We start from the raw sequence: 17,272 nt of genomic DNA, 5'->3' as shown, positions 1-17,272 counted from the left end.
ACCCATTGCCACCAACCAAACTTACTCCCAGGTAAAGGATCATGACCAGCCAACCTAGATGTGCGGGAAGGGTGCATTTCCATTCCCCCCCCCCCAAGGAATGCGGGCACACACATTAGTGACATCGCACAGTATCAGGCTGCGTGTTTGCATGAGCATGTACTGCTGGCCTCTGCAATTGATTTGCTGCTACTGTTCCTTTTCCATTTCACCACAATAAGCCACAGCAACGCGTGGCCGGGCCCTGCTAGTATTTAATAATTTGGCATACAGGGTTGTGGAGGAGGATGCCATTTTTATTACAATGTTGATTTGCCCCAATCTGGTATCAGAGATGCACTTATTAATTGGGTAGGTGTGTAAATGATTATATCCAGATTGAGATGCCCCCCCGAAGGTTATCCCTTTGCATTGCATCTCTTTTAATGGAATGCAGTTTCAATTCCGAGGCACATTGCCATCCATGTTCTACTGCAGTCCGTCATGCATAACAACAAAAGCTAGATCAGGCTAGTGCTGTTGCAAGATGGAGGGAGAGAAATATGTTATTGTTTCCAACGGGGTATGTCATCTTAATAAGTCTTATCTTTCTGACAAGGGAAAAAATGTGCTTTTCAAACCCTACATGCATTATAAACCACCACTTACAAAACTTTTGTTCTAAAGTGCTGGAAATTTTTACCTGGGGCAGACATTTTACTGCATTTAAAAGGTCTCCACAGGATACTAGTAAATCTAAGGTGAACTTTCAAGCCTGATGGATATAATGAAACCTAAAGTATTGTTTTTCTAAGTTTTGTTAGAGTTATCTCCTGGGCATTATGATGTAACTTCCATTTTGCTGCCTAACTTCAGTGTAGACCTGGCAGACATTGTTCGAAGAAAAATAGCTCTGGTAGGATAATAAACTCCTCACACACTGCCGTGTGGTTTACATTGAAAATCACTGAAATGTTCTGCTGAAGCTATTAAAATACTGAGAAAATGTAAGTAAACTTACATTATAAGTGTATTTATTTTTTATTTTATTAGATGTAATATCTTGCCCTTTCTCAGCACAAGGCCTGGCTCAGGGCAGCTAACAATTAAAATTGTTTCAGAAATATACAAAATCCAATTCCAATGAATAATGCTATATCATTAAAACTATCCCATTCAGATGGCATTTTTCAGAATCAATTAAATGACATATCTAATTCCTAACTCCCCACTTCTCAGTTCGAAAAACTTTATAGTTCTTTAATAGAAGAAAAAGGGAGGAAAGGAAAAGCTGGGAGGGAGATAAAAGTTTGGAAGCAGAACATGTCCCCTTCATTTTTTATACAGACTCTTCCATAAGTCCAACGAGAAGTGAGAGGGTATTTTAGCCAATTGCCCTTCCTGTTTGTAGTCTCCTGCACTATATCTTATAAGTAGCCCAAAGTCCCTGCAAATCCTCAGAAGGATTTTTGGAGGGGGTGGGGCATGGGGGCTGCAGTGGGAAATAAAAGATGGCAAACATCCCTTCCTTGAACTAACTCATTCGTGGTTCTATTGGATCCAGTACTAGATGGGTAATTTCAAGCAAGGTATACTTTTCACTTGATTAAAGTAATGCATTGTTCAATGTTAAAATAGCTATTCATATAAAACAAAATGGAGACCGAATATGTCCTTTGCCATATTTCAGCTCAAGTGAAGTTAAACAAGAATTTTCTGGGTATAAAAGTTGCTTGAAGTCAATATGATTACATACAATCAGCATTTTTAAATGGTAATTATATTAATGAGTACAATAATGTCTAGTGTGATTAACAGTCTGCTGAAGTAATCACAGAGACTGAACTGAATAATTAACTTGAGCATTTTTTGTTGTTTTTAGAGGTAAGTATATTAGAACTAAGAACATTTGCTTATAGAATCTCCAAGTAGCATTAACACTGATCTACAATGGATCCAAAATGACAAATGGCACTCATGGGAGCAACTTTTCTTATAAGACAAACAAGAAGACTCCAGGTGCTACAAATGCCATTGTGGTGCTATATGCTCATATATCTCTATAACAGAAAATAGACTTCTGCTCTAGCATAATTTTCAGGTTCGTATAAGTATCAACAATTAAATACCCAAAAGGTCAAGAAAATGTATATAGGCCCACTAATATATATATATAAAAAGCTAACGGTGACTTTGTTAGTCATGCCCTAAAGCCGAAATGGCTGGATGGATCGCCCCCAAATTTTCACATGACGTTCCTCCCTGTTGCGGGCAGGTAATCGGACCTTCAAATCGCCAAAAGTTCATACCTGAGCCAGATAAAACATCTTTTTCCTGGTGCACCAGGCCATGAAGCTGGCTGTGCTTAACTGTCACCCTTAGAATGTTCGTGCAGCATGTCTGTGGCCTGAGGGGTTGGTATGCCCTTAGAATGTTCATGCAGATGGCCAGAGATGAGCAGTGAAAACAGTAAATAGGTAATACTGTTAGGTAATACAAGTGGAAGAGAAACACGTACACACTTTGCCGTGTGAGACATCAGGTGGGGTTCCCCCCTCACACGCAGGTAACTTTCACTCTCTGTGCCTCACCCACTGCTACCACACAACACACATACTCTCATACACATCCAGCTCATTCTCACACACCTCACTCTGCCCTCCCTCACATCCAACTACCACTTACCCACATCCTCACCCATATTCGCCACAGCTCTCTTTTACTAAAAGCGAGCTGGAATTTGCCTTTTTCTTCTAAGAAAATCTGTGGGGTGGGGCGAACCAACACTACTGCCTCTGCTTCTTTTGCACATGGCCCTTTAAGAACCCAGGGATAATAACCAAACCTCCATCTTAGGCAGGATCAGTATTATCAAAATGAGCATCCTGCCCAAATTTCTATTCCTGTTTACAAATTTACCCTTTATAACCTCAAAAGTCAACTTTCAGGAATGGAGAAGGGAAATAACAAAATTTATCTGGGAGGGGAAAAAACCGCGGGTCAGATACAAATGTGCAATACAAAACAAGAATCAAGGGGGGTTAGCACAACCTGATCTCCAATTATATCACGATGCGGTGGCCCTAACGTGGGTAAAAGAATGGATAACCCTCCAAAATCACAAATTGCTATACCTGGAGGGATATAATTTACCTTACGGTTGGTATTCATACTTATGGCCTCAAAAAAGAAAAAACCAGCCAGTTGATAAGTTTTTCAAACAACACTTTATTAGACCAAAATTACTAAAAATCTGGACGAAATATAGAAATATTTTCTACAACAAACTGCCGCCCTGGGTGTCCCGTTTGGAAGCTCAGGGTGGCGGGGAAAGAAGCAATGAGATTCACTGGATGAGGTACCAAGATGTCATTCAATGGGACCAAGGACTACCTAAATTGAAAAATAGAGAAAACATCATCAGTGATGGGAAAGAATGTCAGTGGTACACCTACCTCCAACTACAAAGTAGCTTTAAAGCAGATAGGCAGTTATGGAACCTGGAAAGGAAAATGACAGAATTAGACTGGGCTTTAACCAGAAATGACATAAAAAGTATAAGTACAATCTATAAAATCCTGTTATTACAAAACACAGAACAGGAAGTGATAAAAACAAACATGGTTAAATGGGCCCAAAATGCAAATGAGATAATAACTATTGAACAATGGAATAATTATTATAAAGATATTTACAGACTTACTCCTAATTCATCCCTTTGGGAAAATAATATAAAGATGTTTTATAGGGCTTATATAACCCCAACGATACTTAACAACATGAATCCTAAAATACCACCTTACTGTTGGAAATGCGGTAAAAAGCAAGGAACATTTTTCCACCAATGGTGGTCCTGTAAAATAGTGGGAAAATTTTGGTCAGAGGTCCACACTCAAATAGCGAAAATACTGAAAGTCAATTTTAAAAAACAAAGTATTACCTATCTTTTGGGTCCAGCAATGACAAAAGAAAAGTTTACAGCAGAGGTTAAATATTTGTTGTTTCACATGTTTTCGGCAGCAAGGACAATACTTGCACAGCAATGGAAGTCCGGGTCAACGCCGAATCTAGACGACTGGAGGAATAAAGTACAAAAACTTTTTATTTTAGATAGAATTTCTTTTGAACTGAAAGACCAACCAACGGAAGACTACTACCGAACCTGGCAACCTTGGATGAACTACATTTCATTGTTATATAAAACACCGGTTTTTAAGGTTAATCTTTAAGTTTGAGTAAGTAGATCGGAAAAAACTTCTGCTTTCATTAGGTTGTAAATCAATGATCAGGTATTAATGAATCTCTACCCCAAACTGTTGTTTTAGTAAATGTAAATATTTTTCGGGTACTTATCTGTACTCTAGTATAACCAGTACGTTATGACGTTAAATGTAGAGAGGAAGTCAGGGGAACGGGCAAGGGAGGGGGGGGGTAAATAAGGAAGGACAAGCAACAAAGGAGTCTTAAGATAACTGGGTGGAGTAGTCGGGAGGATATGTTATTTTACTTTGCATGATTTTATTTAGCAACTATACTATTTAGTTATTGTTGTTTAGGACAGACAAATCCAATCCTATTTCTGTATTATATAATGCCTAATTTTGCTCGCCTTGTATTCTTCCCGCTTGTCATTGGGGGGGGGGGGGGAAAGCAATAAAAATTATATATTGAAAAAAAAAAAAGAACCCAGGGAGCTGGCCTCAATCTGAACGCCTCACCACCTTGCCTCTACTGCCTGACTGGGATAGCCTCCTTGCCCCAGTTCTGTCTTACCCAAGCCAGGACTGTGCGTGTCAATCAGCCTCATGGACAGCGGGATTCGCACTCCGGACAGTTCCGTTGTGGAATGGAAAGGGTTACCTTATACCAGTGGTGGCGAACCTTTGGCACTCCAGATGTTATGGACTACAATTCCCATCAGCCCCTGCCAGCATGGCCAATTGTGAATTGAAAAGGGAAAGAGGGATTCCATTTGACCACTCCAAAAGGCTATGCTGCGGATCATTGGACCTGCATGGACATCTGTGTGGGTTGCGGACTGTGATGAGAAGGACAATTGCCACAGCAGTGTGTGGCCGGGCCCTGCTAGTTTTATATATATCAGAATATGTTAAAGGCCCATAATAGCCTACATTACAAATGAACATAGATAACACAAATGGGTCCCAAAAGACCATTTTTCACTTTTTTGACTTGTAACGAATTTTCATTAAATTAAATTTGACATAACTGATAGAATTCCTTTTTGCCTTGATCTTGAAAAGAACGCAATCCCACCCCCAAATTGCAACCAATATACATCAATCCGATAAACATTAGCCACCACAAAATCTTAGAATCAGCAGCAGCTGCTGTCAAAAGATGTTGCAATTTCTAAATCTATCATCAAGGAAAGCAAGAAAAATAAGTTGGACAAAATGGAAAGCTAGCATGTGTCTGAAAAGAGAAAAAGCACAAAACATATTGGTTCCTTTTAGAATTGCCAGTTGGGCTTGCCAACCCCTTTCTTGAGGTAAGCTTGAGAAAATCTTTGACTTTTGTGAGCCAGATGCATTTTGGCCAAATGGCCTTCCTCATTGGTCAAAGGTAAAATATCTAACATCCAGACTAAACTTATTGATTATTGATTATTACTGTTTATGGCCGTTTATTGATTATTGATTATTACTGTTTATGGCCATTTTTGCATGGCAAAATTGTACCTGGGTGGACCTGGGATCTCACGTACTGGGTCAATTTTGCCCTGGTCTGTACTTCCGCATGGATCCCCACTTCTGCCCCTGTACTGCTTCAGCTGTTTCTACATGGGCACAAAGCTTTTTTCATTTCCCCATGATCTGTTCCACGCATGAGTAGACAACCTCCATTTCCCGTATTCTGATTGGCTGCTGGTTGTGTCACACACGCCATCATTCTCCCCCATTCCCCAACTCACTTTCACAGAGAGAGAAACTGTGGATTAAGAAAGAAAAGAGGGGGATGAAAAGAAGAGGAATGATTAGCAACATGCCTTTTCTAGGCAGGAGGGAGGAAAGCATGTGAGGGTGATACAGCAGTGGCTGCTCCTGCAGACTCCTCCTTGCCACATTCCTGTGACGGGGACATACCCCACACAAGGAAGAAATGGTATTCCCTCTCCATTACAGGGGGACATGGCATCCCTCCACCAATGCAAGGGGGATATTTCATTTCATTTCAATTTTAATTTATACCCCGCCCTAACCCCAAAGGGCTCAGGGTGGCTAACAACATGGCAAAACAATATACAATTATAATAGAATAATAGTAATGAAACAATAAGGAGATACACTAAAACTAAAAATAAAGATCAAAATTACAGATGGCAACTTAAACATATCAAATCTAACAGATCAAAGATAACCACAACAGCAGCACTATAACATCTCAGTACATATTAATATGAAATACATCCTATAGCAATACATCAATAAACCAGTGCATTAGCAATAATACAATAACAATATATTAACATGTTAGAAATATCAATACATGGACAGTCAATACATTTACAATAGATTAATACATTTAAAACAGTATGTTTAACAATGTATTAATACATTAACACTACATCAGTAAGACTAAAAACTACGCTAGACCATAACTGCTGCAAGAGCCAAACTAATAATACTACCTATTTCAACCTTCCCTCATCAACAATATATAATGTATAAGAGAATCTAAGCTAGTATGAACCTAACAGTTAAGCTACAATTAAAGTAACAGTAAAAGAAGGGATAATTGTGCCCAAGCCCATATTGAAAAAGGCTAGTCTTCTCTCCCATAACCATTCTACCAGGGGTTCCTGCCACTAACCCCACTGTATAGTCCTTAATTAATCAACTAATTAATTAATTAATCAATCAATCAATCAATCAATCAATCAATCAATCAATTAATTAATTAATTAATTAATTAATTGGATTTTTATACCGCCCAATCCCCGAGGGGCTCTGATGACTGGTCCACTGGAAATCACAGACACCTTTGTTTCTTGGTCACAGGCAGCACTAGCCAGTTTGGAAAAATCAGTATCCGCCATTTTTGGCAGTCCTAGTCCCAGTCTGCCACTGCGAGGAAACCTCTGCCACTGATTCCTCACTGCTTGGCTCTTTACTACCCGGTTTCATGAGGTGTTCTTACCACCAGTTTGCTGTACATGAACTTGCCACTGTGGTACACCTTGCACTCGCTGCTGCGCAGAAGTCTCTGCCACCAACTCTCCCTTATGCGACTCACCAAAGGGGTCACTGTTGCCGCCATCAGCTCCTCGCAAAAGTTGCACCCGTCACCACAAGGGGACCCCTGTCACTGGTCCCTCGCTGTTTAGTCTACAAGGGGGGCTCCTGCCACCAGCCCCTTGCTGACTGGGCTGCTGAAACCAGGCTCTGCGCAAGCCAGAGTTGGTGACCGCCATTGGCTTCAAACCATTGGCATCCTCTGGCAGGTTCACAGCAACAGCCTAGCAAAAAGGGAGCCGGAGACATGTTGGTCTTATAGTGTTGCATTCCCCACCCCTTGTGAGTAGGAAAATGGCATTCTTCCTTTAAGGGAGAGATGGGATATGGCATCCTCCCACCTGTGAGGAGGAAAATGGCAATCCTCCTTTAAGAGAGACATTGCATTCCCTTACCATTGCAAGGTGATATAGCAATTCTTCTGAGAGGGGGAAATGGAATGGAGAGATGGAATTTCCCCTGTAATTGAGAGATGACATTCCCTCTCCCCTTGCGAGGGGGAGATGTTTGTCCACCCGCAAGGATGAGATGGCATTCCCTCTACTGTAGGGTCATAAAATGACATTCCTCTATCCCCACAAACAGAGATGGCATTCCCCAGATAGGAAATACACGCCCTGCAAGGGGTGAGACAGCATTCTACTTGCGAGGAGTAAATGGCACTTCCTCTGTAAAGGAGAGATGGTTCCCCCCCATGTAGATAGCATATCCCTCCTGGTGGGGGAATGGCATTTTATCCCTGGGAGTGGGGGAATGTTGGCATTCCCCCTCTACCTTGAGATATAAAGGCCCTCAGGTTTTTTCCACCTTGCCAGCAAAACCTGACCTCTCCACGGAAGCAACGTTTCCTACCCCAGCACCGCTGCCCCCCTAAGGAGTCAAGCTGCAGCTGCACATCTTGCAATGGGCTGAGGGGCATGTCATCCCCTGCCCAGGGAAGGGTGAGTCTTCTGGCTTCGAGCCGGCTTCTGTGACTTATGATCTTGTGAAAATATGGGACAGTCCTGTTTAAAAACTGTACATGTTTTCTGATATGTGGGCACCCAGCGTGGCAGTAACAGAAGAAGAGGGCCATCTGTCCCTGGCCTCGGCTGGCCCCTTCCCCACTCTGACCTTGAAAATGCTGGAGTCCAGGGCTGGCCAGGCGTGCTGCCTGCAGAGTGCCGCCCGGTATGACTGGGCTGGGAGGAACGGAGAAGGAGGGGAGGCATGGAAAGCGTTCAGCAGGCCAGAAAAGTGAGGTGGGAAAACAGCAGCAGCCTCTACCGATCGTTCATTATCAACGACAGATTCCAACTGGCTGTTTCCGGCCCTAGGGCCGACCCAGACTGTGGCCATCCCCACAAAAATGCAGAACTTACTGATTGGTCATCCCAGAATGGCAAGGTGGGAAAATACAATAGTTCTACCACGGTTATGCTCCTGTAGTTTTTGCATGGTGCAGGGTCACACCGGGGGGGTATTTCAAAAATACCACCTTGCTAGCAATTTTTGAAATTCATGGAACAAAGGCAATATTGTGGGGCGACTCCGGGGCCACACCAGGGCAGATACACTGCAGCTTTGGGAGCCATGTGGAATTATTGACTGCACAGGTATATTTCCCGTCTTCACGTTGGTGCAAAAATAACCGAGGTATTTCACAAAATTCAAATCCTCAAAAAAATTAAAAAAACTGTAAAAATGATGGAAAAGACTATATCCTGTTCAGGATAAAGATAGAGATTTGACATTCATCCACCATTTCCTGGACCATTTGTGTTTTAGAATGCTCTGCTTGGGTTCTAGTGACTTGAGGACAGAACTAAACAGGCACTAGGGCCCAAGCAAAACTTTCTGAACCAAAGATGGTCCAATAATTTGGATGAATTCACTGATCTGTCATCTTACTCCTGGGTATAGTTCGGGTATACATCGGTTTCAATTTTTTTCCACCCCAGTCACTCCGAGAGCAGAGAGACGCCATCAGAAGTGGCATAATCAGAATGGGACTTGGTCTTAATGCAGGTGTCAGTTTCATACACTAGCCCTCTTCAGATGACATCAACCACATGGAAAGTACTTGTGTTCTTTACCTTTAAGAATCATGCTTTTAAACCTACCAAGGTCAAGGAAGTCAGTATTAAAATGGCCTGTACAATTTATTATATAAAGCATAACTTTACAACTATGTAAGGTAATGTAGAAAATACCTGTCATAACAGTATGAAAAATATAGTTTTAATGAGTTAACCAGCTCTCTTGGTGATCAATGGGCAGAGAAAAATCAATACAAAATTCAGGCTGGCCTCTGCAATATGGAAGGTGCAATTCCTTGCGGCTAGAAAATCGAGAATGATGTTTCCTCACAGAACCTCTCCATTTGACTTCCCAGAAGTCTGAACATATTAGAAGCTACACTGAAATACAGAAAATGTGCCTTAAAATAGAAATGCTTCATTTCCAGTGTAAAGGATGGAAGTAGGAAAAAGGCTTTTTAACAAACTGCATGGTTATTAGTTCTTGCCTTTAGGCCACTGCTTTCTGCTGGGATTTCCTGTACAATCACAAACACAATTCCAAAATGACCATTTGTGAAAATTTTGCAAAGCAGAGTCTAGAGTGAAGGATAAGAGTGCCAACTTGTATTTTGCAGTATTTATAAGAAAGCTAAAACAACATAGAATAATAAGGAAAGAAACATCAAGTCCTGGCCTATGGGAATCCTAATTACATTGGGTTTTGAACTGTCACTCTGAAGCCATATTCAATTATTTTAAATGTGATGCTGGTATTACCCATCTCCTACTTATATGATGATTCTCTGAGTATCTGTGTGCTGCTTCTATGTTTTGTTTTTCCATATATAGTTTTAGGCAGAGCACACTGAAAAAGTAAATAGAAAAAGTAAAAGATTTTAAACATGGGAAAAACTTTAATATATCCTCTTGTATAATTGATGATTAAATTACGCAATTTGTTTTACTTCAGTGCTACAGTTGAGGTCAGGAAGATTTTCTGGAACTCCATGATTTCCAGATTACAAAAATCACTTCTCTAGAGCAAAAAGCTACTTTGAAGGGTAGACTCTGTGGTATTTTACCCCATTGAGGTCCCTCCCCTTCCTAGGGTCCACTCCCAAATCTTCAAGAATTTCTCAACCCACAGTTGGCAACACTATCTCAGGCCCTTTCCGCATAAGTCACATACAGTGATTCCAGAACATTCTCAATTCCCCCCTTTACCATGATTGTTTGCATTCACCCCTCCAAATGTTTCATGGCCTCTGACAGGGGTTTAATTTTTTTTTTGCTTCTTTGTTGAAATGATGTTTTATTTTAAAAAAATGTTCCAAAAAGCAAGCTTATCATAGAAACCTCAGATAGGAATAGACCTCTTTTTTGGCAACTTTTGCATGGAAGACTGAAGTCCGTGAAAATTTGGTTATACCACTAATGTTGCCTGTAATTGTATTTGTCGTCTTTCCAGGGCTTTATTTCTTCAGGTGCAAGAGGTTCATATTTCAGCTTGAGGTGGAACAAGGTGGAACATAATCTCTGCTTTCTTTCCTTTTAAAGTTATAGATACGTATGTCAGGTTGGCCATAGTGATTTGTCTCTTTAAATGAGGCAGAGTCCATTTTTCAAAGGAAAATAACTTAAGGAGCTTCAGGGACAGGGAAACTAATCAAAAAGTTCCTGGTCTCAGTCCCGATTATTCCTAGTAGGGATAGTCAGTGTACAGAAATGCCAGACTCGAATGACCCAATTCCAAGACAAAAATTATGTCAGTTACCACTTGCAGTTTTTCCATGTTACTTTACTTTGAAAAATATCACTCTCATTTGGAGTCTTACTGAAAATCAGACAAAACAAAAAAAGGTATTATGTTTTAAATCTTAAACATATTTTTTTAAAAAATATTTAAAAGCTCAAGTGTGGGAGTTGGCAGAATACCATATAAACTCGTGTATAAGCCAACTCCTGTATGAGTGGAGGCATCTAATTTTTACTAGCAAAACCTGGGGAAATGTATTGACTGGTATATAAGCCGAAGGGCTTCAGGGAGAGAGAGTTCTTTATTTGGGCAGTGACTTCCCCTGATGTCATTGCCCAAATAAGGAAATCCCTCCACCTCCCTGCTGCCTGGGCTTCCTCAAACCCAGCTGGGAGGTGGAGGGAGCAACAAGCAGCTTGAGAAGCCGCAGGGAGGTCGTCCCGGCCACGCACTCCCAGCCTTGGCAGAGGCCTGAAGAGCCAGCTGGTAAACAGGACTCGTGTATAAGCCGAGGGGGCATTTTTCAGCCTTAAAACAGGACTGAAAAACTCAGCTTATACGCAAGTATATACAATAAATTATTTTTGAAAAAGTGTTCTTGGTGATAGTGTAATGTTTGTCTCTGGATGTAATAATTATTCAGATCTCCACACAGAAGGGCAAACAGAATAATGCATCACACTCAGAAGAGTATTTCACAGGCGACTGCTTACTTCAGCGGAGTTTGGAGAGCCCTGATCTCTCAAAATATAAATGGTTATTAAAGTGAAATATTGGACTGCATGTACTATCACTTAGCTTGTTACATAAGAATGCTGAAACGATGTTATTGGTAATGTTAGTGACCGCAATAAAGAGAAAAATTAATATAGCAGCCAAGGAGATATGACAGCTTATGGAAAATCCATTTATTACCTTAAAGGGCTTTTTCATAATTGTTACTGCTGTCCCCACTGTAGTTGGAGTATGTGTCTTAGCTGGTTTCCTCACTCTTCAGTTGCAGCCGTTATAATATGTTTTCATAGCTGGCTTATCTTTTAAACCTCAGACTCTTTAACGTCTTAGTAAAATTGAGTTTATTTGCCTTTCCCTGCTTATTCATTTATACTAAGAATTCATGTTTCTAAAAATTAGAAATAAAGAAGCGAGAAGCCATACATACATCTTTTAAATTATATTAATGATGACGAGCCTGCCTGGTTATACTGTGCCATTAACACATCTTAGCTGAGTTCACAGCAAATAAGTGGTACTAACTACCCTCAGATGTCAAGGCCACAATAAACGCTACTGTGCCATTCTTCTTTTATGCGTTGTATAGTCGTTTGGGCAAATGACCGTAATCAATTTTAGTATCATGCCATGAAATTGTGACTTTTTTTTTAGATTTGGAAAGTGTTTGTTGTTTTAACTCTGCCCGTGCTTCGTCAGGGGGAAGGCATTCAGAATGTTCCAGCAGAAAGTTTAAGAGACGCTTTTGTGCATGGGCAAGAGAAGTTTGCACTAAATAACTGACCAAATGACTTGTCTCATTTTGCTAGAGATAAAATAATCCTGGGAGTTGGGTATACTAAGACCCTTATCTGTCAATCTCTTTGCCCTTATGGATTCAGGGGGCCATGGCTCAGCTGCAGAACACATGCTTTTGGGGATGAGGTCAGGATTTAATCCTTAGCCTTTCCAGTTAAAAGCATTTCAGTTACGAGGTGTTGGGAAAGACCTTCCTCTGCAGGTATGTCCATGGAACTTTGAATATTTCAACTAATACCTTTGTTGCTTCTGTGGGGGGAAAAAGGTGGGAAAACATAAAGGTAGGGGAGAAAAGGTCCATTCTTTCTTTACCCTTGAGGTAAAGTTTCCTAGAATTCCTCAAAATTGGATGGAAGATAATCACCATACCCCCTGTAATATAGAATACCTGAAGAGTTGTTGCCAGTCAGGCAAGACAATACCGACCTAGATGAACCTCTGGTATGACTCTGTATAAGGCATGATCAGATGTTGGATTATGGAAATGGTATGTCCATGGAACTTTGTATATTTCTACAACTGTCTTTATGGCTACTATGGGGGAAAAGAGGGGGAAAGGGCAGGGGAGGAACGGTTCATTCTTTCCTTACCCTTAAGGTTAATTTTCCTGGAATTCCTCAAAATTGGATGAAAAATAATCACTATTCTCCAGTGATGCAGAGTGCCTGAATGTCAGGCAGGATAGATATAGAGGGAGGGAATCTAATTTTCCCAGTGAAAGTACCCATAATAATACCTACAATTAAGCATTAATAAACAAATCATCTGTACTGACCGTGGTAAGATGTGGATGATTGACACTTTAGGGAACTGAAAATTTTGCATTTTTCTGTTGATCCATTGATCTTCAGGAAGATGGCTTTGTTTATGTTTTGGTTTGGAGATGTCATAAAGCCATCTCTTCAGCGGAACATGGTAATTTTTTCTTGCCACAAAAGTTTAAATAGCACCTACAATAGGTTATGTCCAGGCTTCACCTTCTGAACTCAACCTTTATCACCTTTGCTTTAAGGGATGGATAAAGGATGTGGCTGGTTTCTTTTAAAGATTATTTAAATGGCATTTTCATATGAACAAAACCTAATGCTGAGTAATCTCTATGGTTCTTTTCAGCAGTGCAAAATCCTTGGCCACCACCCCAAAATTTTGCCTTAGTGAGAACTGTCAATATAAGCAAAATTCAAATATAATGAAACCAAACTCATGGCTAATCTGCATGAATCTACAGAGGTTAACTGCACCAATACTCAGTGTCAAAACTGATCTTTAGCATCATTTACATACAGATTTACTTAATATTTACATCAAATTTGTCTTTTAAATATAGAATTTGAAACATGGATGCATATTTGTTAGAGATAAGGCTGACTGCATCAAATCAGCATAATTCTGACAGTTTGTACAATGTTGGACTGAAAAACAGCTCCATTGGGACCAGATAGTTCATTAATAAAGAAATCCTTCTTTGGAACAAGTAGCCACCTGACCACAATAAATCTTTCAAAGGCATAACACAATCACAAGAACTATTCAGTCACTTGAGAAACTCCAACAGAACTATCAAACGGGGGCCCAACCCCTGTTTTTTTTTTAAGGTGATGACCTGGATGCAGATTTGCATTTAAAGAAACAGACTGTCATGATCCCATTGAGTTTGGCCTTGTAGTAACATAATCCTGGTTTCAGAACTTTGAATCAGCCACCAGAGGGTAGTGACACACAAACACTCTGTATTAAACTTTATCAGGTACTTCATGTCACCCAGAAAGATTACTAAAAAAAAATCGTTCAGCTTTCTCTCAGATGAAGGCAATACACTGTTTGCGGCTGGAATTCATGTTTACTAAATGTTAACAGCCATCTCAGGAAATATATACTTCACAGACAGACTTAAGAGTGACTTGTGCAATACACAGTGGGGCAGAAAGTATGTTATGAAATATGAATAGGTCAGTTTTCTGTTTTACAATATATGCTCCCCTCAGAAATCACTGGTACTACTGCCTCTTCTATACATCTAACAATAAAATGATAGCAGCTGCATTTTCCTGCTGAATTATGGCATTCTATGCTAGCCTGTGTATTGCTGCTTTTCCCTGAAGTGTTTGACTACAAAGTATTAAAATGGCCTAGAATAGCACTGGCAAAATTCCGAGGCATGGAGGGAAAAAAGAGGAATTTTTAGCCTAAATTAAGATTGTGCAGAGGCAATAATTAATATTTGTTTATTTGCTTGTTTATAACGTATTTACCTTACTTTTTCCCAATCAAGGAAGATTCAGAGTGACTTGCAACACCAAAAGATATTTAACCCCCTTCTTCCATACCTTTCCACAAACATTTACAATCACCTTACCTAATCCATGAGCCCCCAACAATATATCTAGTTGCCATCAATAGACTAATGCACAGTGTTTCTATTATAGATTTTCTTAGCTATATGCCATTAAAGGTATTGTATTTGTATTTGATTTGATTTTCTTAGCAGGATAAGACCTTCAAACAATTTGGTCTTACAAAACCAAAAAGGTAATGGCATAACCACACCTTGACATACTGAAGAAGGCCATTCAATGAGCTTGAGTGACTAATGAAAGGCCATCTAAATGACCTGTAGCTATCTATGAAAAGAATTACTATCACACTCTGGTTAGAAGTGTGTATGTGCTTCATGAGCACATGCTACAAAAGTTGGTTGAGGGCAGTGGTGGGATCCAAAAATTTTAATAACGGGTTCCGATGGTGGTGGGATTCAAACAGTGCCGCTGCCGCACGCACACACCTCCAGTCCCTATTGGGCAGGGAGGTTGCTTTAGTAACCCCTTCTCGGCACTCAGAAAAAATTAACAACCACTTCTAGAGAAGTGGTGAGAACTGGTTGGATCCCACCTCTGGTTGAGGGTCCTCAATTATGATGGAACTCTTCTTGGTTTTATAATTTTTAAAATTTTATTCTCACATACATACCAACCCTCACTATTTCTGTTGAGAATTATAACTTGTTGTGACACCATTACCTACCAATTATGACAACTCTATTTTTAAGGTCAGAATTATATGGCACTGAAGAGGCTTTTTGGAATATAACTTAAAATAGTTTTATATGTCACTTTTGTGTAGATTTAAAAGTCATAGCAAAGCAGGAATGTGGTTTGTAGCACAATAACAATTGCATGCAGGAGTTTAAACTTATGTATTGTTAAAGGCTTTCACAATCAGAATCAACTGGCTGTTATGGATTTTCCAGACTGTGTGGCTGTGGTCTAGTAGTTTTAGCTCCTAACATTTTGCCCGCATCTTTGGCTGGCATCTTCAGAGGCATGTCATGGTAAGATTTTTTTTTTACTGTGACACAGTGTGGCATGCCTCTGAGCATGCCAGCCATAGATGTGTGTGAAATATTAGAAGCTAAAACTACCACACCATGGCCACATAGCCCAGAAAACCCACAACAGTCAGTTCAAACTTTTATTTTCTACTAAGAGTGATTTCTCTTGGCAGTCGCTAGTTTGTTTCTTAAACTTAAGCTTCTTTTACAAAGTTGGGAACATTAATACACTTGCTCAGTTTCTCCTTTAAACTGGTTTCGGATCACTCCTTTCACCTTAGGGACCATTTTTGCATGCTGAAGTTGCCCCCTGTTGGCATGGGGAATGTCCCGATGTAATCAGGAGTTTTGCACAGCCCTCTGTGCTGCAGTGTGGCTGCCACGTTTCTGCCCCGGAGCCGCCCTGCAGCAATAGCTTTGCTCCGCAAATTTCCTGAACCGCAAAGGTTGAGGTCCTTTTGAAATGCCTGTTTGTTGCTTTGGGGGCTTCCACTGGTGTGCAAAACTCCTCCGTAGTATAAACAGGCCCAGTTTTCCTGCCTCCTCGCTCTGGCCCACCCCACCAATGGACAGGCACTGAGAAGCAGCATCCTCCCCCGCACTTGCAATGAAAAAAAATGGAGGGAGAAACCTTGGTTTTTATAAAGGAGGGCGAAACCTTGGGCAGAAAAGTGGCATTTGCAGGTGCCGTGAACAGGAGGGCGACGATTCTCTCGCACATGCAAGGATTTTAGATTGGGAGGGGGAGGGCACCAATTCTCAGCACCTGGTTTGTCATGTACAACTAAAGTAGTGAAAGTGAGTGGGGGGAATGGGGCAAGATTCAGCCAATCTGAACACAGGAAACGGAGGCTGCCCACGCATGCGTGAAAGAGACTACAGAAGAGCTCGTGGTGGTTAAGCTGTGCTTATGGGAAAGCCCCAGGCTTGTGGAAAACAATCTGGGGTTTCCCTCACTGCCCCTGACTCAAAAGAAGGACAGAGCCAGGCAGCAGTGGGGAACTACTAGCAGGGTGAGAAGCCCTGCAGCAGGTACACTTCCTGGCTAAGCCATGGAGTATTAGAAAGTGCAAAAACAGCCAGGGATCACTCTATAAACCACAGATGTGGGGGAAATGTCAGGAGAAAATACTGCTGGAACACGGCCATACAACCCGGAAAAACCACAATATCCGAGTGATTCCGGCCATGAAAGCCTTTGACAATACATTTTCAGGAAAGCTTTCGACAATACAGCTTCATGAAAAAGTCCTCATTTTAACATTTTCAAAATAATTTTTTTGCAAACGTTTTAGGGGAAAACTTGTGTGGAATTCCACCAAGAAATATTTTGTTTTATGAACTAATTTTTTTTATTTGTGTTATATGGAATGGGCCATTGTCTGCCTGGGTCTACAAACAGCACAAAGGGCTGTGTGTGTAT

This window comes from Sphaerodactylus townsendi, linkage group LG02 (assembly GCF_021028975.2).
Source record: "Sphaerodactylus townsendi isolate TG3544 linkage group LG02, MPM_Stown_v2.3, whole genome shotgun sequence".
Taxonomy (NCBI): Eukaryota; Metazoa; Chordata; class Lepidosauria; order Squamata; family Sphaerodactylidae; genus Sphaerodactylus; species Sphaerodactylus townsendi.
The sequence above is the reverse complement of the archived record's forward strand: the minus strand, read 5'-3'. Positions refer to the sequence as shown.